The sequence below is a fragment of the Bemisia tabaci genome, chromosome 1 (assembly GCF_918797505.1).
Source record: "Bemisia tabaci chromosome 1, PGI_BMITA_v3".
Classification (NCBI taxonomy): Eukaryota; Metazoa; Arthropoda; class Insecta; order Hemiptera; family Aleyrodidae; genus Bemisia; species Bemisia tabaci.
In genome coordinates, this window is record NC_092793.1 from 14,004,025 (window position 1) to 14,029,098 (window position 25,074).

Genomic DNA, 25,074 nt, shown 5'->3' on the forward strand with positions numbered 1-25,074 from the left:
GTGCCGGGCTTTTTGGATCGACTGAAAAACAGGAGCAAATAAAACTTCAATTGAGTTTAAACTTTCTCTATTTTCGTGCTAGAAGTTTACCTGTGAACCATCAAAGACGAGAAAAGAAAGAACAGGCGGCAAAGGAACGCGCTGCCTTTGAATGGAACCCCCTTTATCCTCCCCCAGAGGAGTTACGAAAATAACAAACCAAGGAAAATTGCATTTCTTGACTGAACTCTGTGGTCTGAGTTGCAAACCTGAGAGTGTCGTCGATCTTGGCACCGGGGTGCGAACCTCTGTCATAGAGCCTCTGTGATCTCTTCTTGTTATCACTGAATGGGGGTCTAGGTATTTAGATTTTTATAATGTTTTATATATTTTTGTGTCATGGACAAGAAGGGGGTTATAACCACCCCAAAACGGCCCAGACTTTGTGTTTTGTTGTTTTAGCCTTGATTGCCCGTTTTCTTGTTTTTTTTTTGTTTCTTGACTGATACATATATTTTATTCATCGCCAAGCTGACACTATTAGCAGTGTACTTGATTTCGATTTATTCGATCAAAAAAAACCGTTCATGGAGCTGCGGGTTAGTTTTTCAAGACTATAGGTTCTCGGAAGCCGACCAACTGCTATGCACCACTTAAATATATGCGGCGCCCATTTTGCATACTCTCGGTAATGTTGACACTGGTATAGATTTGTTTTTGGTCCACAAGGTCCTTGGGCAAAAGGGTCCAAGGGCAATTATGAAGTTAAGTTACGTACTCTCGTGAGAAACGCGTTATTCATTAGAATATTTACTTTCTCTCAATTTAATTTTGATATTACATCGAGCGTATCGTCAAGTCCGATTTCGATTCAACACGAAAAAAAATTTCGCTTTGTTTCTAGCATTTCACCGCAGGTAAATTTGTTTCAGTCAACGCCACCCTCATAACATCCATATCGACGGTGAAACTACCAAACCACGTATCTCGTTTGCGGTGTTTAAAAATCTACGCTCACATTTTATTTTTTTGAAGTAGACCAAATCAATATCATTCTTTGAAATTTTCACGGAATTTTCTCCGCACGAAGAGGAAAAATCACAGAAATTTTCAAGACTGGATGTTGAGTAGTTTTTCATTTAAAGAATAAAGTATGGCAGGAAGTCTGCGACGTCCCAAACGGAGATACGTGGTTTGGTAGTTTCATCGTCGATATATTTTTCGTTGAGGTTGCTGCGTTATTTCTATTGCAATTAAAGCAACCTGTGGACCAGACCGTAACACAAATAGCGCAGTATGTAAATACTTTACCACCTGCGGTGAGTGCTAGAAACAGGAAACTGAAACACCCCCGGCGGAAAATCGTTCAAGAACCCGGTTTTCGGAGGCACTTAAGGAAGAGGTTTTAGACTCGTGGTTTTCTTTCACTGAATACCTATAATGGATAAACGAATACAACGTGAAAGAGGGTCTGAGCAGGTCAATTTGCAGCATCAGGCAGGCGTCAATGATCGAGTTTTGATATCTTTCCATTTGAAGGTATGGTAAGGAATCGATTATTAAGGTTTTGGTTGCGAACACTCTGTTTATCGATCATTTTCCGTAGGATTGAATGGCAGCTTAATCGATATGTCGCTAAGCTCGGTTCGATACGAGAGCGGTGACTCAGCATCGTCTTTCTGAGAGGAAAAGCTGGAAAAACTAAGGCAATCAGAGCAGCATTCATACCTACGACGCACAGTGGATCGAGTCAATTAGAGAGGTCGGAAATGGAATTTTTGACTAAAACTGCAAATTTTGATGTATATTTCGTCACATTTTAAACTTTTAGGGGTGCTTTCAGAAGAAAATTTCACGAGAAAACCAGTAGAACCTCTTTTAGAACCCCAAAGTTTTGTATAAACAAAGTTCTAAGCGTTTAAGGTTTCTACATTTTGTCCGACCTCTCCTATCGACTTGATCCACTGTGTGACGACCGTAAGTCGCGCAAGCGGTTTCCCTGACGTGAATTCGGCCCTGTGTAATCTTTTTATACATTTTTGTCTCGAAAAATTGGACGATTGAAACTTCTCTTTTACCCCTCCTCCAAGAAAGGAAGGCTCGATGAGGCGTGATGTGTGAGCTGAAATTGGCTTTGATTAAAGCTGAGAACACGCGCTAGGAATAGCACGGGGGGAGGGGGGAACGAGGGGGGGGCACGCAGGGCGGGGACCGGAACGCCGATTTGTTTGATTTGTAATGGTAATGACTTCGCATTTCGTAAATGTTTGGCGGATTGCGGTGAGGGGGGGCGCCTTGTTGCCGTTCCGCCTTGAAAATGTGAAGATGCAACGTACAAATCCAGGGATTTATCACTGCAAGGGACAACATTGGCAGACAAACGAGCTTTTTTCCTTTAGTGTAAGCTGAGCGGGACTCTTAAAATCTCGGTCTCAGTAAACATAAATTGCGGAGGTAGTTTTGCGAAAGGATTTCCCCTTCCAACCGTTCGTTTCAGGTAGTTCGAATGAATATTAATATTACATTTAAAAATTTGGCACGGCTTAAGGGTGGGGGCAGCCAGGGTTTGTGACCTAGTAATTCAGAAATTCAATTTGCCTACTCAAAGACTCTGCGCGTGGAAAAAATACAGCTTGCCAGTAAAGACATACTAAGGATACACATTTTAAAACGAACAGTGAAAGTTTCTAATCCCTTTCTTGATTAATTTTTCAAAAAACAACTCACTACTTTCACCGTACATTTTTCAGTCAAAAAACTATAGGGACTTAAAAATTGAAATTGAAAGTGGTGAATTATTTTTTAAAAAATCGATTTGGCACTCGACATACTGAATTTTTCGGTATAGCGGTTCACTATCTGGAACTAATTAGGTCCAATGGGACTTAGCTTTTCATTGGATGGCATAAACGAAAACCATCTTAACTGCATTTTATATTCCCTTCTTCTCTCTTGTGTTACTTTTTATACATTTACAAATTAATGCAAAAGAAAATTACAACAGTGCAAAAGGATGCTTTGTTTACTGTTGACAAAGTAAAATACAAGCAGACATGAAGTGACACCTTATGCAGTTACGCTGGTACCAGGTACCAGTTGCGAGCCGTGAATGATCGATTATCGATTTTTACCCGTTTGAAGCTATGGTAAAGAATCGATTATTAAGGTGTTCGTTGCGAACACCCATTCTATCGATCCTTCTCCACCGTTTAAATGGCAGATCAATCGATACATCGCAAAGCACTCCACGCCTTTGGCTGGTACTGGTTAGCCCTCCGTGCATGAGGCCCGGACTTAAAACTGGTACCAGGTTCTGAGATGGGATGTGGCGGGACTGCATGAAGGCTTTTTCCATTTAAATCTTCCGTCACATTCTTACGGCGCAATGATACAACTATTTGAACTCTCCGGAATGCGTGAGGTATCACGCCGCATTTGAAGGCGTTTTCAAAACAGCCAAGCTCCGATACCCGGATTATCGTTTTGCATAGTTCATATTCTTTTGATTCCATTTCTAACCACTTGCTTAATTATAATCCTCCTATAAAAACCACCCATCTGCTAAATACAATTCTAGCTGAAGCGCTCTTAAGCGCATTTATGACTGCAAAAATGTTAACGGAAATCGAAAAGGCCAGCGTGCATGAACTCATGAAGGCTATTTCAATTGTAATCTTCCGTCGCATTTCTAAGGCGCAATGATACAACTATCTGAACTCTCCGGAATGCGTGAGGTATGACGCCGCATATGAAGGCGTTTTCAAATCAGCCAAGTTCCGATACCCGGATTATCGTTTTGCATAGTTCATATTCTTTTGTTATATTCCGTGATACTTGTTTATTTTTAATCCTCGTAGAGAAACCGCCCATTCGTAAATACAATTCTAGCTGATCAAAATGATTTCAGGAAACAAAATGCATTTTCTAAATTAATTCATCAGCTTTTAAAAAATAACTCTCGGAATGTGCAGCCCTCTATCAAATTAGCCTTGCAATGTTTCAGTACTTTCACATGAAACTAACGAGAGAGCCCTTCCCTCTATAAATTTTGGTTCCGCAGCTTCCTCAAAAATATATACGACAGGATAACATGCCTTGGTCCTTGTTAATAAATATATCCTCGTAAGTCGCTGTTAGTAGCCAACCGAATCGGACCATTGATTATCCAGTGGGTAATCTTCTGAAATCCGATGCTAAAAACAGCTGTAGTCTGTAAGCCTCTGGAACTCAGCTTACATCCTTTTAAGATAAGAGGGGGAAAAGTTTTCTTAGCACAAATTGAGACTGTTTGGGTCCATCCCATACACATCTTCCGGATTAGCGTCAGATGGATGTTCGAAAATTAGACGTCTGTAAAGGATTGTCTGCTTCTTTTGGCGGCTTAAGAAGGATTAACAACTCCATATCCCTTTTAAAATTGAAATACCGTCCAACATTCCTTGCCATAATGATATTTCTTAGGAAAAGAACAAAGAAAAGAAAACCTACCCGCGCACACGTGCTCCGACATAGAGTAACCCAACACTGAATGGCAATTCAATTATGGGGTGGAGTGGTAGAGTGGGTGATGATGGTATGCAATAATGGAAAATACCATGAAATTCACCCGCGTAAAATTTAACACAATTTTTTGATACTTTTGGGGATGCATTCAGGAGGCCAAGAAACGCCTGAAACAATGATTCTCCATTTTGACATTTTTTATCCCAAGCCTAAGACATTCAAGCGTTGCAAATATTTTCGTTTGGTCTAGGGACCAGGTTGGGGCTAAATTCCTCTCTAAGCTTCAATCAGTGCCCCACTTCAAGTAAGGTACCTCATTAGGGTACCAGGCACCATGCAACGCCGCATCATCAGGAAGACCATCCGAAATGCTTTCCGGACTTTCGAAGGTTTAATTAATGATTCCCAAAAGTATTAACAAATTTCAAATTTTGTGAAATTCATTCGAGCCTTTTGAAAAATCATTTTCCACCTCTGGTGGTAAAATAGATGGCGGAATGGTGAATATTAGTGGTTTTATGGTTCTTCTTATTCCTTTTCCTTATCATACTTATTTTGCCCCGTGTGCGATGTCACGCCTCCAATGACATCTCTAGGTCAGTGATCTGCCATCCCCCTAAAATCTTAGGAACCACCTTGGCCGGAAGGCCCAATTTTTAGGAACCATCTTCTATTTTTAAGAGCCAAAGAATCGCTTTCGAGTTGCGCTGCGAACGGTGTGTACAGAGCGCACTTTATCGCTACCGCTAATTCCTGATTGCGAATTCAATCTGTCAAATTTTTTAGGCGCCATAATGGCCCAGCCCTTTATTTTTAGGCGCTAAGGCCCGATTTTTAGGCGCATTTGGCACATGGCGCCCGGGGACGGCAGAATACTGCTCTAGGTATATTTTCCCCAGTACTGTTAATATGTGTTATACACACTAATACAGCCCATTCCCGACACCACTGACCGATTATACGAGCAATGTGCGAAGGCAATCACGACGGGGGTAAAAATCACAAGCTCCAACTCGGAGTGGTGCGTGAAATCAAATCGCCTGGGCGCGCGCTGGGGGCACGCGGTACGGGGAGCGGCTGAACCCTCATTGAGTTACGCGTCTCTATCATTCTACCGGTGTATTGGGTTACTTAATTGAAATTGCAAGAGTCGGCCCCGGAGGTATTCCTTGAGCCGGCCCTTCGACAACCCCCGCCCTCCCGTTTCGTGACGTCACGGTTTGGTCCCCGCTCAACCCGCGCCACGTCGAATCACGACGTTACCGAGTCACTTTGAGAGATCGTGATATGCAACGACATTTGGACCGAGTTTAACAGAAAGGAACCAACATAGCTGAAGTGCGCTTCAGCTAGAATTGTATTTAGCAAATGGGTGGTTTTTATAGGAGGATTATAACTAAGCAAGTGGTTAGAAATGGAATCAAAAGAATATGAACTATGCAAAACGATTATTCCGATAACGGAACTTGGCTGTTTTGAAAACGCCTTCAAATGCGGCGTGATACCTCACGCATTCCGGAGAGTTCAAATAGTTGTATCATTGCGCCGTAAGAATGTGACGGAAGATTTAAATGGAAATAGCCTCCATGCACGCTGGGCGTGTCGATTTCCTTTGATATTTTTGCAGTTATGAATGCGCTTAAGTGCGCTTCAGCTAGAATTGTATATAGCAAATGGGTAATTTTTAGAGGAGGATTATAATTGAACAAGTGGTTAGAAATGGAATCAAAAGAATATGAACTGTGCAAAACGATTATTCCGATAACGGAACTTGGCTGTTTTGGAAACGCCTTCAAATGTGGCGTGATACCTCACGCATTCCGGAGAGTTCAAAAAGTTGTATCATTGCGCCGTAAGAATGTGACGGAAGATTTAAATGGAAATAGCCTCCATGCACGTCAAATTTGATGAATTTGTTGAGTAAGATGAAATTTCTGAGGAAACTGAACACGAGAATGTCCTTGGTTTCTATATTGAGCATTTACCGGAGGAAATATGACAGACTGATATCTGATCAAATACTCGCATTTAAATGGAAAATAACGCCTGGTGATGTCACAAGGTGGCATATTTTCACATTTTTAACTCCTCCGCAATTTCCCTCATCAGGAAAAAATCACGAAAAATACAGCAAACCTCAAATGCAGGGATAGAAATATTTTGAACAAAATCCCGATTATAGAAAATTGGAATTGAGTGGATAACGAAAAGGAACTCTTAATTAGTATCTTCATCCCGTATCACTGATTAATAATTCAGGGATGTTTCAGTGGGGATAGCAGATCTTCTCAAAATTGCAGCGAGATGAATCAAGCGACATTTTTTCAATGTTTGGCAACACCATTCTATACCTATCTGTTTTCTCCCTATAATGAAGTTAGCGAAAATATTTTCTTTGAGTTGAAATGCTGTCAAAATGCGATTCGCCCACCATTGGGAGAGAAATTTTCCAATTTATATTTTGCACCGATAGAGGGGTACCTGTTGCCAGCAGTTAGGATTACTACTTAATCATCACAATACAGGAAAAATGGGTATTTTTCACGGGGATTGGCACCTGCCCGTAATCAATCACCCAGTCATCTTGCCAGACGTGAGGTTTGCCGCTAACCCTACTATCTCTCTTGATTACACTTCCACCCTGCCCAAGTGAAGGATACTCGCCAATTATTTTTTCCTCGATTTTTCCCAAGCCATTGGAGATTCGAGTCATCTCAAGTAAAATGCCCGTTTTTCGGGAAACCAAATCACGTTATCGCGTTACTTTTTATTTTATTTTCTTCAAAATTGAAAAAGGAGCTTTACTTGTAGGACAAGACGTATGAGTGCAGTTTTTTACATAATTGAGTTATTCATGATTTCAAGTAAAGCTAGTCTTAATCTACATTCCTTGAAAAATTCGCGAATTTCAATTCTTAAGCATCAAAAAGTCAGTTTGAACTTTCTTTCCGCCGTGAGGATCCATGTACTTTTGAAACCTCAAACACGTCATTCTTGAAATGGCAAAAACTGCTCTTATGCGCCTTGCACTGAAAAAAAATCTCGGTGTATTTACTAAGAAAAGGGTACAGTTACCAAATATTCAGGGTTCTATTTGATCCCAGTTTTTTCTTGGTAAAATTACCATTTATGGAATTGGTAATTTTACCGAGAAATCTCGGTAAAATCAATGAACTTTCTGGGTAATTTTACTGGACCTTGGTAAAAATGCCGATATTTTTTATAGACTGTGGTAGAATTACCGAGATAAAATGGCAAAGTTATCGGGAATTGATTACCGATAAAAGTGGTATTCTTACCTGAAAAAAAAAACAGTAAAAATACCGGTTTTAGGTAAGCTTACCAGTTTGTCTTGGTAAAATTACCAATAATTGGTAAAAAAAAGTGAGATGGTCAAGGTGCCAACGGACCGTGGTAAAAACGCCGAGAATTTTTTTCAGTGTGCCACCTAAGCCCCTAATTTTCTTCTTGGGTTTTTTATTACCACACTCACGGTAAGAGGAACCTCGGGGCTGCAAAACTTAGGATTGAGTACATGGTGCTTTTGCTGGAAGGAGTTTTTTTTTAACTTTCTGACCAAAAAGGCATACAAGTGTCCAACTTTACTAGGACCCTGCCGGTTTTAATTTTTAGGTTCAAACAACGGCATTTTCAGAAAAAGTAACTTTAAATTTTATTTTCCACGTTCAAAACACAAAAATGAATGATTAAGGATGTAATATTTTTGCTCACCATCAGTACAAAAATAAATGATCAACTGCTTGAGACTCAATTTTTGAACACTGGCCAATGTTTCCTGTCGAAAGAAAAAATTACTGACTTCTTGATTGAATATAATGGAGAAAATCTTCGACTACACCTTCGTGCATCAATTTTCTTTTCCGAGCGAAAATTTGGACCGGCAACGTACCTACGGATATGGATGTTTCCTTGGAAATATTAAAATCAGCTAGTGCGACACACACAAAAAAAGACAGAAAAATTGCTTCTTTCGACGCAGTTCCTGGCTGGGTTGTGAAAAATTCTCTCTGCAAGAAGTACACAAATACTGAGGGCTTTAAAGTTTTCGCATGATCCTTTGATCCAGGAGAGCTTTGATATCTTTCTCAATATTGAGACTGGAAACTCGACATTCAGACATTTTTCGTTCCTTTTGGGCACACGACAAGTTTTTGCCACTGAAAAACGATTATTTGACGAGCACCTTACCCATATATATTCGAGAAGTGGATTATTAAAATACTTGTTCCCTTTTTACCTTCAGGTTCTGCGGAGAATTTTGATTGATTGACACTTTAACTTTGCACTTGGTCCAGTGGTCTTTTGGCAGTTTTCACACTATTATGCTGCCATGCTAAGGAAGAACGTCGTATGAGCCATCAGGCGTTGCCAAATTTCCTTTGATAAATCACGAATTCTAGAGTAAATTTGTGAAATTTTTCCTTCCAATTTTTCAAATAATTTTGTTCCCAATTTCACCCAAAGTTCCTGAAAAGTTTAGGGAAAAATATACGTAGCTTTCCTCAAAAATAAACATTTTATCGAAGGAAATTTGGCAACCCTCAAATGTTCATACGGCGTTTTCCCTTAGCACGGCAGTATACTCCTCCAAATCCGGTTCATTCAAAACTTGGGTCGATCATTTATTTATCGGAATTTCACCCCCATCCTTCACCCTTTGCCCTCCAGAGTGTTTACTCGTGTTTGTTTTCGAAAACTGTCAAAGTTTTTTCCACACCGCAGTCGTACACTTTTGCTGTCGAGAGAGGTCAATATTTTCTGGACTGAGTGGGTGCGGAGAGTTTGATCGAGCAAGCCCGTTTTTTGAGGAAAGAAATCTAAGACTCAGTTTCCCGCAAATAGCAAGACTTATTGGTGTTTAATATATGAGGATGGGCAATCATAGGCGTACCGAGGTGGGTCCGGGGGGCTCCATCGGGAAAGGTTTGAAATTTTAAATTAACCTGGACGCATTTTGAGGTTTCCGTGACGAAGATTTTCCATCAATTTCCGCCACGTAATTATGTTTTTTTTTTTTTTTTTTTTTTTTACTTTCAGCACAAAATACTTTCGAATCGTTGCATTCAAACCATCTATAATTGTTTCGAAATTTTAACTGTGGACGCATTTTGAGGCTCCCATGATGAAAATTATTGAAAGTACTAACTGAATGAACACGGTGTTTTCATTTCAAACTCCTCATTAAGAGAGATCAGCATCCTCGACGAAGGTTTTTCCTACCGTCCAAAATTTCTGGGGGGTCAGATGACACTGTTTTCAAATCTTGGGGGGGTGGGGGGCTAGGACCTGTGAATTCATGATAAAGAAGAAACTGCTTTCCCACCCAAGAGTCGTATTTTAGCAATGTTTCACATGTCTTCTACATCCCAAGTGAAATTAAATCGGTTTCTATTAGACGGGCGTAAGTCCAAGAGCTCATGAGCCGTAGCGTGCTGCCTGATCGACAAAAGCCAAGGCTCATGATTTTTGGACTTACGCCCGCTTAACAGAAGCCGATTCAATTCTGATAAAGAAGCACGTTTTTTGCCCTTAAATTTGCCCCTCGTTCAGTGGTCGAATTATACCTTGAACATTGGCCCATCAGCTTCAGCGCTTCGATTAACCCGGGGACACGATTTTCTCCCTTTTTTTAAACGCACACTGAAAAAAAAAAGATTGGTAGAATTTACCATTTCTTCACGCTGTATTTTGCACAGCGTGAAGGAATGGTAAATTCTACCAATCTTGAAGTCGATGCTGCCAGAGGAATGGTTACCTGTACTATTATATAGTAACGTTCACCTTTCTTCCGGCAGAATTAACTCTGAATTGGACGGAGTTAAACAGAAAGGAACCAAGCCACATCGGGATCGAACCGAGAAAAAGAGGTTTAAAGTTTGGCTCCTGCACAAGACTCACTGTAAAAGATAAACTTCAAGTTCAATTTCTGCAAAATTTGCTCCAACAAAAACTTTGAATTTTTGGCGATAAATAGTAGAGCAGTGGTTGAGTTCAAAACCACTCATAACTCAATTTTTTCCAATATGTGGGTTGGTTCCTTTCTGCTTAGCTCAGTCCAATTTACTTTATGGGAAATACAGCGTGAAGAAATGGTAAATTCTACCAACCTTTTTTTTATAGAGTATACACTTTTCAATTCGATTTGTCAACACGGGGGCTGTTTACTCTGCCGGAAACGCGAAACGCACCCCAGGCAGAGGAGGGGGGTGCTGAGCATAGCCGCAAAGTTTGTGAAATCATTATTCAAGTGGCCGTCGACGTTTTCCCGCGCTTATCATTCCGGAACGTGCCAAATGTCTGAGGAGTTTCTTTCTCGTTTTTTTCTCGGCGGCCGGGCCGGGGCTTAGGTGGGATTTAATCATATTCTGACGTCTCCATCAGCCACTCACCGCTCACCGCTCACCAGTCACCGCAGTCACCACTCCTCATTCTTATGCTCCGCGGACTCCGAGTCGTTCGACAACTTGCTCACCTCAAGGAGGAGATTAGCGCTGGTGCCGCATGAAACTTTTGAATCAGGCGGCTCCGTATTTACGTAAACGCTTTGATTATCCCTCGATCATCGGACAGGACAAGATTCAGCGTAGTTAGGGACCGTTCGTGAAATACGTGATACTCTACAGGGGCTGTCCCTAAATTACGTAACGCTCTAGGGGGAGGGGGGTCGAAGAGGGCGTCACGCCATTTTGTTTCTACCTGCTAAAGGATAGGGACCTACGTAACGAAAGCAATACAAGGGGGAAGGGGAGTCAAAAATTCCGAAATAGTGCGTTGAGTAATTTAGGGATGCGCCGTAGAGGGGATCCGAGTCTTACGTAATTTTTAAGGAAGGTGCAGGATTGTTTTAAAGATGGGATGAAGGATTAGAGGGAAGTAAAAAAAAAAAAATCCGATTTTCAGTGTTATGTATTTTATGAACGGCTATACATTGCGAGCACTATTTTACATACCTTTTTTTTTTCACTTAAGATGTCCATCGGACATTCTGATGTTTTAGAATATTTTCACCACACTCTATGTGCGATCAAGGAAAAGCTCATGGACAGATACAACGCATGATACTACCGCACTAAGGTAAACGCAGTATGAACATTCGAGAGTAAAACATCCTCTGATAAACCATTCATTTTTGAGGAGCATTATGAATGTTTTCTCTTCAATTTTTCAGATAATTTAGTTGGGATTGCAAACAAAATTCCCTGAAAATTTGGAGGAAAAATCTTCGCATGTTTCCCGGAAAATTTGTATGTTATCAAACGCAACTCGGCAGCGTCTGAAGGCTCATATTACGTTTTTCCTTAACATTACAGAACAGTCCTTATGGTCCTTATTTTTTCCGTAAATGAATAATATATCAGCGGAAATGAGGCATTGTGAAATGCACTTAGGCAAATTCTAATTGAATGCATGCGGTTGATAGTTTCCAAATTTTTGAGACAATTTCTTTTTCCAACCTCTTGAACATCAGCGGATCCAGAAAATTGGCAACATTGTTTTTCTGCATTTAAACCTATGGAAATGTATCGATTCTTGGAGGGGCGAGGTGGTCCGACAAGAATCGATTTTTTAACATAGGTTTAAATGGAGAAAACCCGGTGTTGCCAAATTGGTGGATCCGCTTCTGCTCTTGAAAATGACCAAGAGCTGAGGAGCGGCGTATTATCTAATGAAAATTGGAATGCAAGCACTCCTAAGGACCATATTGCTCCATTTAAAAATTAACACGTTCGGTTTTGGCGTTGCATCAATATTTGTAATCAAATCAATTGGCTGTAGTCAACTTTTGAAACTTCATTATCTCCTTAGAAACGCCTCAGCGGGGAGTCGCACAGATTTGATCTCTCAGCAGCTCATTGAGTTGGATTTCCCCGCCCATTTGGATCTCTACCCCCTCATCACCCCTTATTCCTCACCCCATCTCTCAAATCTTTGCAACAACAACTTTCTCCCCTCGACTATTAAAATCAGGGTATAAAAAGGCCAATCACAACGCAAAGTTTTGTTTTATAACTCGAGTTCCTCGTTATTCGCTATCAACGCTGTCTTATTGAAAGTGGAAAATTGAATCCGTAAATGAGCGTACTTAAACCGGAATACTAAAATGAAAGTGAAGGTCCCCCTCTTCGCAGTAGCGCGGCGCGGCGTGCTTTGCAATATACCCATTCATCTGTCATTTGAACTCACGGAAAAAGATCGATGAAGAGGGTGGCCGCAACGATCACCTCAATAATCGATTCTTTACCACGGGTTAATATGGAGAAATACCGATAATCGATCATTCACGCCGCGCCACTGCTGCTAATCTTTCAAGAAACTTTTCCGTTTCCCTCTTGAAGAGCCGAAATTTCAAGTTTGTATCAAACGCAAATTTTGCATCGATTTCAAAGGCTTTGGCATTAAAAATTTTCCGTAGAGTATTTCCAGTCTTAACGCCCACTCGAAACGTCAAAGGAACGCTAGGAAGTTTTACAGAACAAAATCTTGAAAAGTCCGAGAGTCTAGACTCTAGAAATCCAAAAAAAAAATGTTGGCACCGTTGTAAGAGGATGGTCGAGAAGATCGCAGTGGCGTGGCGTGCTTTGCGATCTATCGATTGATTTGCCATTTAAACCTATGGGAAAGGATCGATAGACAGGGTGTTCGCAGTGACTACCTTGATAATCGATTCTTTACCATAGCTTCAATGGAGAAGTATCGATAATCGATCATTCACGCCTCGCCACTGGAAGATCGGTTTTTGAAGAGTATAAATTCACTAACTCGTATGCGCTATCAGGTGGTAACTTATGTAACTGTTCTCATAATTGGAGGTAATTTATAAGCCTTAAAACAGGAATTTCCATGGTAAAAACAAGACCAACAGTTATGAAGGAAGCCAAGCATTGGGCTTTTAGCCAAATTCAGTGGAAGTGAAACGATGTATATTTAGGTCGCATGCTTGACAATAAACCTGTTTCCAAGAGAATTACATGTTATTCATTTATTTTTTATTTATTTTTTTTCAAAATTTGTACATACACATGTAATTCTTTTGACCTGAATTCACATTGTTTCGCTTCCTCTGCATTGGCTTAAAGCTCGATACTTTGTTTTCTTTCAGTTGTGAGAGCCGAAAATCTAATAATGGACTACTATAAACAAGGTACGAATTTAAGCATTCTAATACATGTTTCTTAATCAGAATTTCACTTGGAACACGATTCTTGCATTAAAAATTACTGATATCAACTCCTAACTAAGGTATTAACGTTTTCGTTTTACATTGGTTTTGGGAAATATGAATTGCTCGGTCACAAGAAACACAATATTCTACGTGGGTCAAATCTTGCACTACAACGGTTTTGGCAGGCTTCTCAATCAAATATTGTTCATTTTTCACCCTTCATGTTTAAAGTGTAAACAATTTGCTATAGCTGAGCCAAAGCGTCAAGATTGAGATTGCTATATTTTCGTATCGAAAGACTGCCACGGTAACGTTCAGTTTGCGATCCGACGTACGTAGACCATTGTGTTTTCATGAGCGGGATGTTTGAATTCACGCGTCAAGAAACATTAAATATCTTGGTTGGGGGTCAATTTCAGTAATTTTCGTTGCATGAATCGTGTTTTTCCCGTCAAATTTAAGTATCAGAATGCTTAACTTCGTACCTTGTGTAGTGGTCCATTTCAGCAAAGAAAACTTTCCAAAACGGTAAAAGGGTTTATTTTAATGTAATTGTTTTACAACGCTCGAAGGTTTCCAAATGGTGGAAATAATTGTGACTTATAACTGCGTTAATTTAATTTATCCTCAACTCCAACCAGAGTCGGTGGCGAGTCCTTGTAATTCAATCAAAATGACATTCGAAGTCAATCACGTTTCAAGTGAAACTTGGTCCGGAGGAGACCCGTGCAATCAGAACCTTTGATCTCATTTTAGCAAATCCCGTTTCTGATTAGTCACCGCAAGGGCTTCAGTCATTCTAAGAACCTCAGGTTAAATTACTTTAACGCACTAAGAAGTTAATAATCATTCGAAATGAACATCGCGTTCATAAGCATTTAACCCCCCCCCCCTCCCCCACAGGAACGTGCGCTATAATCACCTAAGATCCTTGAACGCGAATGTTTCAATAAGTAGAGTAAATAACTCTAGTTGCTCCCTCCGAATCAATCGCATTTTAACGAGTTGAGTGAATATATTTAATACATTGCAATGCTCTAGGAGCGAGTTGTAAGGACGCACCGCTTTTTACTGTGTCGAAATTTTATCAGAGAAGACGAAACTTGGATTTAATTTGGTTGCTGTAAAATTGCCCTCGAACGATTTTTAAGTGGAGGAGGAATATTTCAAATGCGTTATGAGTGCATTCTTGAATCTTATAAAAAATTGTCAAATTTAGGAAGAAAATGTAGAAATATGTGTGGATGGATATACTTTTCAGGAATGAATTCATTCAAATTATACATGCGAATTCCAAGAGGAACTGTCGGTATGTTAAATTTGTTACCAATTTTAACGTTACTTGTGTAGTGGCTTAAACTCCTTTAAAATTGTCGGCTTGTTTCCTTTTAATAAGGCAACTGGTCATTGTCGACTTCAGCCAGCGATTTGCTGCTCGTACACATATGCATACACAGTGTGCCAAAGAGAAAAAGAGAGAAACTTGAAACCCTTCGTTAATCGCAGCTGCAGAAGAAATCTGCGCAATTGACGCGCAAAGTGACGCGCCTTCATTTCCGCGTGACACCTCTCTTGTTGCCGCGAAGTTGATTTAGTTGCGTGACCCTGTCTGACCTAACTCGAGTTCTCCACGTGCCAGCCCCACGCTTTTGCGATAGAAGAATCGCATCGGAACTATTAATTAAAGTGAACCAACACCGGAAGTAAACAAATATGTAGATTCCGAAAATTATCTGCCGCACTTTTGATTTCTTTTTCGATTTTTTTAGAGTGAAAATTTCACCTCTTAAAAATTTTAGCGTCGTTACAGCATTTCTTTGCGAAATTGGAAAAAAAAAATTAGGTAACACATAAGCATCTGGGGGACTCTATATAATGTATCAGACTGGAGTCTAAACGACCGCAAAGGCTCTATACTACATATACGCGCCAAAATTTTCGAGAAGAATTTAATTTCGATAAGAATAAATTTAAATCAATTTCCGTCAAACCTGTCCAATTGATTCGAAGATAGATGAAAAAACACGAATAAGAACGCAAGCGTTAAAGTTGTTTTTGATCATGATCGGCATGTAAGTAAGGGCTAATTTCTTTGATGTAGCCTTATTAATGATGTTTCATTTTTTTTATCGGAGAAGGTATTAATTATTTTTCATGGGAAAAAATAATCGGTTCATTAAATAGCGTGATAATTTTGCTCATACCCTCGTTCGCGTCAATTCGTTTCAGCTGTGCAATCAATTTTGTAATTATTATGAATTCTCCTACGCATTGAAACTTGAAAGCTTACAGAACCGTAGGACCTAGAACTTTATCCTGCATCTAATAATGGAATCTGCAACTCTCGAAAAGTATTTAGCTATAGCTTACGGGTTTTGCAAAGTTGCGAACTTAATCAAACGCTAACTTAATCTCCCCGAATACAGTTGCCGTGTGCATGCATTTTCCAAGTACGAAATGAAGATAAGAATTCTTGTATTTTCACTTCAACTCTAGTTCCTCTTTCACAGTTCACGAAACTTATTAATTAGGTAGATTCTGAATCACATCATTGCCTTCGGGAATATAAAGGACTAAATTAATTTCATATAACTAATTTTGGCTCTGGCTGGAAACGTTTTCGACGACATTGCCAGCTGTGTCATTCGGAATTTTTCTCATAATGAGATACAACTCACAGCATAATATATACTTGAGTCTAAAAAAACTGTTAATGAGGCTGCGTGGAGTCCAAAACCCGCCGATTATAACGGACAAAACTAGGTTACGCGCATATGCCAGCGAGACACTTTAGAATTGAAAACTAAAAAGAAAGGAGAGAAAATGACTTTGAAAATATAGGTTGAACAACTTCTCTTCGGAAGATGTTTAGGAAGTCCTGATGAAATAGGTCAATTCTCGTGAAATGGCTTCACAGTAACGTTCTGTTTTTTAGCAATAATAGCTGGACCAACCAACGTCACAATAATTTCAACACTAACTTTCAGCCACAAATGGACTCCATCTCTAGGGGTTATGACATGCGGTAACAGAACCGTCGAAAGTCCCAAAAGTAATTTTCCACATAAGTTCCTTTGTTCTCTGAGTTTTTACTTTTTTCTCTTGTTCATTTTAGTTAGTAAATTTTATTCTTAGAAACCAATCCTACTAATTTTAAATGTTAATATGATATCTCAGTATTATGCGACAAATGCAAATTTTATTATTTTTTAATCAAATTTCCCGCCACTTTTTGCGATCTGCTCAACATATTTTAAAGGACACTAATCAAACCATCTATTTTAGAGTCCCTTTATACTGAGAGTAAAGACAATGCGAATCCATTTCTGATTGGTTCCCGTATTTTAGGCCTTTACCGTGTCACAAACGGGAATAAGGATTAAGGTTTCACCACTTGCAAAGATTATAAACTGGAATGGACCGGGATATTAGGAGTACGTTGTCTCTGGGAGCACGGCAAGAAACAAATGAAATGAGAGAGAGAGTGGAGATAGGAATTCGGGAAAGGGTTGATCAAAGATTACAAAAAACGTCCAATTTGTGTTATATTTATTATTCCCGTTTGTGACATCCATGAGCCGCGTTGTCTTAACTCTCTATGAAGGGACTCTACATTTCTTCAACTAAATTTTTGCAATTACTCTTTCAATTTGATTTTGTAACACCTCTTTTTAAGATATTTTTGTATTCAATAACATGTAAATTTCCAAACGACGCAAATATAACCAATCAATCAATCAATCAATCAGTGTTAAGCCGGCTCCAGACTACGCGGCATTCGCCGAATATTACTCGCCGAATACCGAATATTTGGCAAGTCCCGCGTAGTCTGGATGGAACATTCGCGTCCACTTGGCTCGTGTTGACGCGAGGCGAGTCACTCGGCTCGGCATTCGCCCCAACCCGCTGAAAGTCGGTTTTGTGACACGAGTCAAAGGGATCGCGAGTACGAAGCCGAGCGTCTATCGCGACATCGGAGCAACATCGGGGTGCCATCCAGACTACTCGTCCTCACTCGCCGAATGTTCGCTATAGTTTTGTAGGAAGGGGGCGAAGAGGTGCAGCGTTTTCCATAGTGTTAATTCTTCACTTGGCGAACATTTGTCCTATCCCATCAGATATTCGTTATTCACCAAATGACGAGCAAAGTACGACTTTCACGAGTAGTGTGGCGCTGTACACTCGTGGAAATATTCGAATCTGCCCGTCGATTCCCGAACCCCGATTATTCGTTACTCGGCTCGGCACTCGGCGAATGCCGCGTAGTCTGGAGCCGGCTTTAAACGTTGTGATGCAGTGAGATTAAATTCTCTGCATGCATTAAAAAAGGCCCAGCTTGTTGACTGGCGAAGTTTGAAGAGATGCCATCAATGAAAGAGGGTTGCTACCGACTGACTCATCGGATGCAACAAGTGTTTTTTTAAGCAGCGGCTTAGTCATTGCGTCGCATCGTTCGAGCAACAGTTACGCACCTGTTGCAATCCCGATGGCAAGTCTACCCCTAGGTGCCGGTTTACCAATGTATTTTTTTTTCTTTCTTCTCGTATGCAAATTAATAATTTTAAGTTTTGAAACTGAGCTATGTTGCAGACGGAGGAATTTGCGACGCACATCGCAAATCTAAAGAAAACTTTGAAATGTCCCCCAAAGTGTACATAACGCTTGCGTGTTGAACTTCAGGAAAGAATGTCCCAACTTTAGAATATTGTGTAACGAATTTTTTAAGGAAATTTGGATGTGAGAAATTTCTCGGAGAGGAAGAGGTAAACATGACGGACAGTATAATAGGGGAAATAAGTGGATACTTGATGATCTACAAGAATGGAGCTCAACTCCCAATTATTTGTCAGAGTTGCGTGGCACGTTTGTCAAATTGATTTCTTATCTCTTCTAACCTTCCATACTTCAAAACTTCAGGACGCTGAAAATACCCTTTAAAACAATTCCGAGCGTTTCCTTGGATTATGCCAAACATTATAGGGGTATTCTATGCATTATTTTTTCAGAATCTACGAGAACATTTTATTAGTTCCCGTTGTTTAAAAATTAGGTGGCATGTTTCATTTATTGACGGCGTAAGTCCGCAATCACAGTCCGCAATCACATATCTCGTTTGTGGTGTCTGAAAATCTCCGCCTCTATGTTATTCTTTTACAGGAGAACAAATTGACATCATTCCTTGGAGTTTATGCAGAATTTTCTTCACACAGCGAAGAAAAACCACGGCAGTTTTAAAGAATCGCCGTTGAATAGTTTTCCGTTTAAAGCATAAAGAATGAAAGGAAGTCTGCGACGTCACAAACCGAGTTATGCGATTGCCAACTCACACCGTCGTTATATTTAAAAAAAAAATTGTGGGATTTTTTAGGCTACTATTTATTTTTAGATACACGATTTTCAAATTATTCTTCTAATATTATTCATCCATGAAAATGGTCTGTGAAATGTTTTTAGAATAATGTGCTTTAGTTTTTTCTAGAAAGATACCAATATTATTCCCGGAAAATAGCTTTCATTTGGAGAAAAGCGTGAGACTCCATGAGATTTTTTAAAACATTTTAACAGACTCTGAAGGTTAAAAAATATAAAAAACAACGGAAACTTAATTGTGAAAATGTAAAAATATCTTAAGCCGAAACGTGAGAGTTTCTTATGACATGGACAACTATTCAAATCATTAATGAAATCATCACGTTGCAGATTTTTCTTGAACCGTTCCGCGGATTACAGCGACACATACATGCAACGGGATGTACACCCACAAATGACGTCATTTGTAGTTTAGCCATTTAATTGATGTTAATTTAATATACTAACATCATCTTACGAGCTTATTTTTAAACTTCTCGCTGTGCAATTAATTTTCTACGTTAAATTTCGCAGAGTTGAAATGTAAGAGAGTGCTTTATTTCGTATTTAGTCTAGAGCCTTATCGTCGGGCTCTTGTTGCAGGTTGCATGCAAATAGAAAATCGAATCCCTAAATTCTGCTAAATTTTGTTAAACTTTCGTATTAAGAAGAACCGTCATTAATTCCTTGCGTGAAATTTGATTTTCTCTTTCTATTTCAGCTTTCCCCCCATTTTTTACGTAATCGTAAACATACCGATACCCAAAAAAATCGAAATAAGAAAAACAATTTTTTAAAACCGTCACAACGTTCTTTTGACGGTTTATTTCACGAATATAATTATGAATACTTGAATTTTCTTCAGGAGTTGATTCACCAACTGCTCTTAATGCGAATCTTTTTCTAAGTAAAATTTTAAAAAGAAAAATGTCATGGTGTGCCCTACTTTGTATACCTCGTTTAGGGTTCCATATTCGGATAAATTGCCGCGGGATGCAATGAGCAGCCCCAGATGTTTCTTTGAAATCTGTTTCAACTTTACAGGGAAAAAAAACTTTCAATAGCAATCAGCTTTCCTCAGCAATCGGGATTAATCGCAAAGAATGTATATGTCGCAGGAACAAATCAGGCATTTTACCAAATGCACATTGCACAGGCACACATTAAAATATCTTTACTTAGAATGAATTTTTATAATTCTTCCCCTATTTTTTTTTCAAAAGAAATTTTATTTAAGTAAGACGTAACTATTGCAAAGTTTCTTATTGCAACTATCTAAATGATTGAAAGAAACTCAATTAATTTCATTAAATATACGAAGTAACGTTAGATAATAAAATCCCCCTAATTTTAGACAAAATATTGCTTCCAAAGGAAACATTCTCTGTAAAAATGTGCATTATACAAGAGGAAACTAAACGATTTTTAGCTCCTGAGCGAGTATTTATCTTGAAATTTTCAGCATGGCGTAAAAATATGATCTATGAAATTTTCAACATTTGAATACATGGTAAGCTTTGAAGAGGGACAAAAGGGAAGAGTTCATAGATTTAATGACTTATTTTTCCCAAAATATTAAAAACTCATGAGTTTATCGTCGTAAATTTACAAAATTTTGTAAACTATCAAAATTTAAATATCTGCTTCCCAAAAGACTGAAAACTCTCTAGTTTTCTGTCATAAATTTACAAAATTTCGTTAACTGTCAAATTTAGACTATCTGCTTCGCAAAATATCGAAAACTCGTGAGCTTTTCGTCATAAATCTCTAAAATTTCATAAACTGCCCAAATTTGACAATGCACAGAGGCATTTGAATAAACGCCCGATTAGACCGATGGAGAATTTGCAGGTGTCTTAAATTTTGTGAATTTCATGTTCAAAATGACACTGCTAGGAAAACTGAGTACGAGGACATCCTTGGTTTCGAAATTGAACAATTATTGGAGAAAATATGACAAAATAACCTAATCTGCTCCAATACATGTGTTTAAATGGACAATGCCGCCAGATGACGTCATACGGCGGCACATCGTCTCACTTTTGAATATATTTTCTTTAGAATTCCCCATATCAGAAAAAAAGTATGGAAAATACTACGAACTCAGCTCATTAGGCAATCTCATATGAAGCAAAAAAAAAAAAAAAAAAAAAAAAAAAAAAAAAAAAAAAAATTGTGTGCATATTCTCCATTGCCTAAGACATATATTATAGATTAAACAAAAGTGGAAAAAGTCCTTACCGGTGACGAGGTTTACCTGAGGAGCAGAAGACTCTCTTCTGGAGCTGGAAGACCTCCGATGGGTGAACTAAAAGGAAATCAGACGGAGCAGAAGACGAAAGCGGAGCGGGTGTAATACTCGAGAGCTCACGGGTGCCGGGATCCGAAAAATGATTAAAGCGGTGGCCAAGAGCAAGAGCAACGGTGGCGGATTTTAATTTGTGCGGAAATTTCGAGGACTCTTCGTGTGCGCGGCAAAGCTTTTATAGAAAACGCGTGGAGCCTTTCCCGGAGCACCCTCCTCCACATCCATCAGGTTTCAGCCCTCCCATTCGGCCTCCCGCGTTTGCGCCTCCCGGCTCCTCAACCGAGGCTCCCAACTCCGCTACCCCGTTTCCTTCCAACGCTGGACGGCCTCCGGACTCATTATTCAAATTCATAGACAAAGTCATAGACAGAGAGGACACATGCACGTATTTCTGCCAAACGGAGCTATGCGCATTATGACGTGAGCCCTGTTACGCATGCATTTTCAGGGATCTCAGAGCTCATGTCTTAACGCACATACTTCCGTTCGACAGAAATACTTCCACATGAGGGACTCGGAACACAAGGTGCATAAGTGCAGTTTTTCCTACTCCCAGAAATAAGTGTTTGGCCTTCCAGAATTACATGGATCCTCATGGCGGGATGAAAGTTCTAACTTACTTTTTTTTTTTGCTTAAAAATTGAAATTTGGGAGCGAATTTTTCAAAGCTGGATGGCCTCCGGACTCATTATTCAAATTCATGGACAAAGTCCTAGACAAAGAGGACATGTGAGAGAGGACAAGGTGCATAAGTGCAGTTTCTCCTACTTCCAGAAATAAGTGTTTGGCCTTTCGGAATTACATGGATCCTTACAGCCGGATATGAGTTCTAACTTACTTTTTTCTGCTTAAAAATTGAAATTTGGGAGCGGATTTTTCTTGACATATGCAGTCACACATATGCATATTCAGACTAGTTTTACTCGAAATCATTAATTAATCAATTTTCTCAAAAACTACACCTGTGTCTCTTGTCCTCCAAGCCACTCAAATGGAAAACGAAGCGACTCTATCTGTTCAAGCGGGTGCTTGTAATAGACAAAGTAGGTAAGTATACAAACCCACAAAAAAAGATGTTCTTCAATTCTTCATATCGGTGTAATTCTAGATGACCATCTGGCCGAATCCCACCCCATGTTGGGGTGGTAGCGCGAAACGGATGGAAATCGAAACCCTCGACTTTGTTTACACAGCCGGCGGAACAAGATGCTTGAATTGTCATATCTTTGATAAGATTCGCCACTTTTTCTCCCGGAAGAACTTAAAAAAAAAAAAAAAAAAAAAAAAAAAAAAAAAAAAAAAAAAAAAAAAAAAAAAAAAAAAAAAAAAAAAAAAAAAAAAATCGGTGTAATAAAGCGGAGAGAACGGCTTTACACCACCACCAGGACTTTAAAGATCATTGGTTTGACTTCGATGGTGCTAAAGTTATAGCTTCCGAGATCCGCGAAGCATCATTTTCCAAGAGTCCTTCTTGAGATGGTCCACATCCTCAAGAATAGAGATGAAGTTCTAGAGATGAAGTAGCCAATGTAGATGGACGCAGTAGTATATCACCAGTTGTTCCATTCGGGCCTCCATGGATCTAGAACACCTGAGAAATCTCCGTTTTGATGTGCCTCGTTTTCGGTGCATTTGTTCGTTTATTTTGGTTTCATTATTAGTCTGACAATAACAGCGCTAAGGCTCAGTTTCTTTATTTTAATTTTCCTTCTCTCCGGTTGAAAATGCGGCTTGGATACTGCGAAACGTCCCGGATTTTTTATTTCATATGTTTTTATTTTTGCGGTCTTAGTCCCATTTTCAGTAAATTTCGTATTTTGTACTTCCCCCGAAAAAGGTATTTCCCGTAAAAAGGTAATAAATAGAACCGAGGTGTTGTGGATATCCACAACCCCTTGCTTCTATTTATTACCTTCAATGTTGTTTAGTGTTTTTTACCGTCAAAGTCGCGTAAGCTGCTCACTCTATTCGTTGCAGCTAGAGAGCTTCAGGATAGAAATATTTTGTGCTAAGTTAAGTCAATGCGTTGTGTAGTATCAAAACATGGTTTTCATCAAGAGTACAAAATTGACAGAACTTCGATTTTTCCTTCAAAAAAGGGGGATAGGATCTCAGTGTGCAAAGGTAATTATAACGATTCGATCGGTAATATTCTCAGAATTGTGTGAGCAACTATTTCCTGTGCCAGTGTTTTTCTAATTTATTTCATTCGTACTTAGTTCCTTTAAGCATAAATGCGTCAAATTTTTTACGAAAATCCCTTAAAAGAAGGGAACCCTATCCCGAGAAACTTCCCCATTCGGCAACGCCCCAAGAGGGCACTCACATCATCGTCATGAATAAAGTGGGAGGGGCGGAGTCATTTTCATAAGCGATCTCATCATTCAATTGCAAACGATACGGATGCTCGCTACGCTTTATGACCGCAGCGAGCGCGTAGCTTTTCCAAAGGTTAGCAAAAACGACGTATCTACTTGAGGATTCTACTAGGTATATGTTTTCCTTACTTAGAACGGCAGACAATGCAGCTGAACCCTTAAAAATGCCGGCCAGAAACGGAAAGATTTGCTCAGGAAATCCTTTTTCCCGATGTGGAGCTTTGGAGAGAGCTGCCATGCTATGAAAGAACGCCGTACGAGCCTTCAGACGTTGCCAAGTTTCCTCCGATAAAAACCAAATTTACCAGGAAAATTGTGAATGTAATTTTCCAAAATTTTCAAACAATTTTTTACGCAATTTAATCTAAAATATCTGAAAATTTCAAGGCGAAATATGCATGAATGTTGTCAAAAATATATGTTTTATCAGGGAAAATTTGGCAACTCTCAAATGTTCATACGGCGTTCTTCCTAGCACGGCAGAGAAGTTCCTCGCTGAAGTCAGTCATAACTTACTATTAGCATTTGTTATAAAGGCTGATTTCTGTGAGATATCTTTAGAAGTTGCCGCACTTTCCTAATCAATTTTTCGTATAGAATTTCAAATTTCAGTTTTTTACCGTACCACCTAGTGCGAAACACACACCCACACCCTCACCCCCCTCACACCCTCACACTCACACAAAATTCTTTACCGTTCGCGCGCAAAGCCAAAATCAACGTAAACCGAATCGGAGAAGCAATCTAATATTATTTTGTCTGACACATTGTGTAGTATCCAGCTTCGACAATTTTACTGCAGCTCTTATACATAATAATCCTAAACTTGTTAAAAAAAATATATATATACTTACAGACTAGTGGTAGTTAAGGTCTTAAATATCTCACTTTTTCCAAAAATTGCACTTATGCGCCTTGTCCTCCAATCCTTTCAATGGGCCAGTTGCGCCGGTCCGTCATGCACGCTGGGCTTGTCGATTTCCTTTCACATTTTTGCAGTGGTGAATGAATAGCTGAAGTGCGCTCCAGCTAGATTTGTATTTAGCAAATGGGTGGTTTTTCGACGAGGGTTAAAAATAAACGAGTGGTACGGAATATAGCAAAAGAATATGAACTATGCAAAACGATAATCCGGGTATCGGAACTTGGCTGTTTTGAAAACGCCTTCAAATGCGGCGTCATACCTCACGCATTCCGGAGAGTTAAAATAGTTGTATCATTGCGCCGTAAGAATGTGACGGAAAATTTAAATGGAAAAAGCTTTCATGCAGTCCCGCCACATCCCATCTCAGGCCCTGGTACCAGTTTTAAGTCCTGGCCCCATGCACGGCGGAGGGGGGGGGGGGTCCGAGGGGCATCCCCCGAGAAATTTT

The 25,074-nt window shown here is 39.5% G+C and overlaps 1 protein-coding gene across 2 annotated transcripts in view; it reads right to left on the reverse strand.

The window, feature by feature from the left end:
* LOC109038720 (prohormone-1) overlaps nt 1-21,514 on the reverse strand; it is a 78,256-nt gene extending 56,742 nt beyond the window's left edge. Inside the window, exon 1 of one of the 2 annotated variants that reach the window (XM_019053899.2) lies at nt 21,257-21,514. The gene's annotated coding sequence lies outside the window, so the exon portion shown is untranslated. The remainder of the gene's footprint in view (nt 1-21,256) is intronic. The other variant, XM_019053893.2, reaches the window with a different exon arrangement.
* Between the last annotated feature and the right edge of the window lie 3,560 nt (nt 21,515-25,074).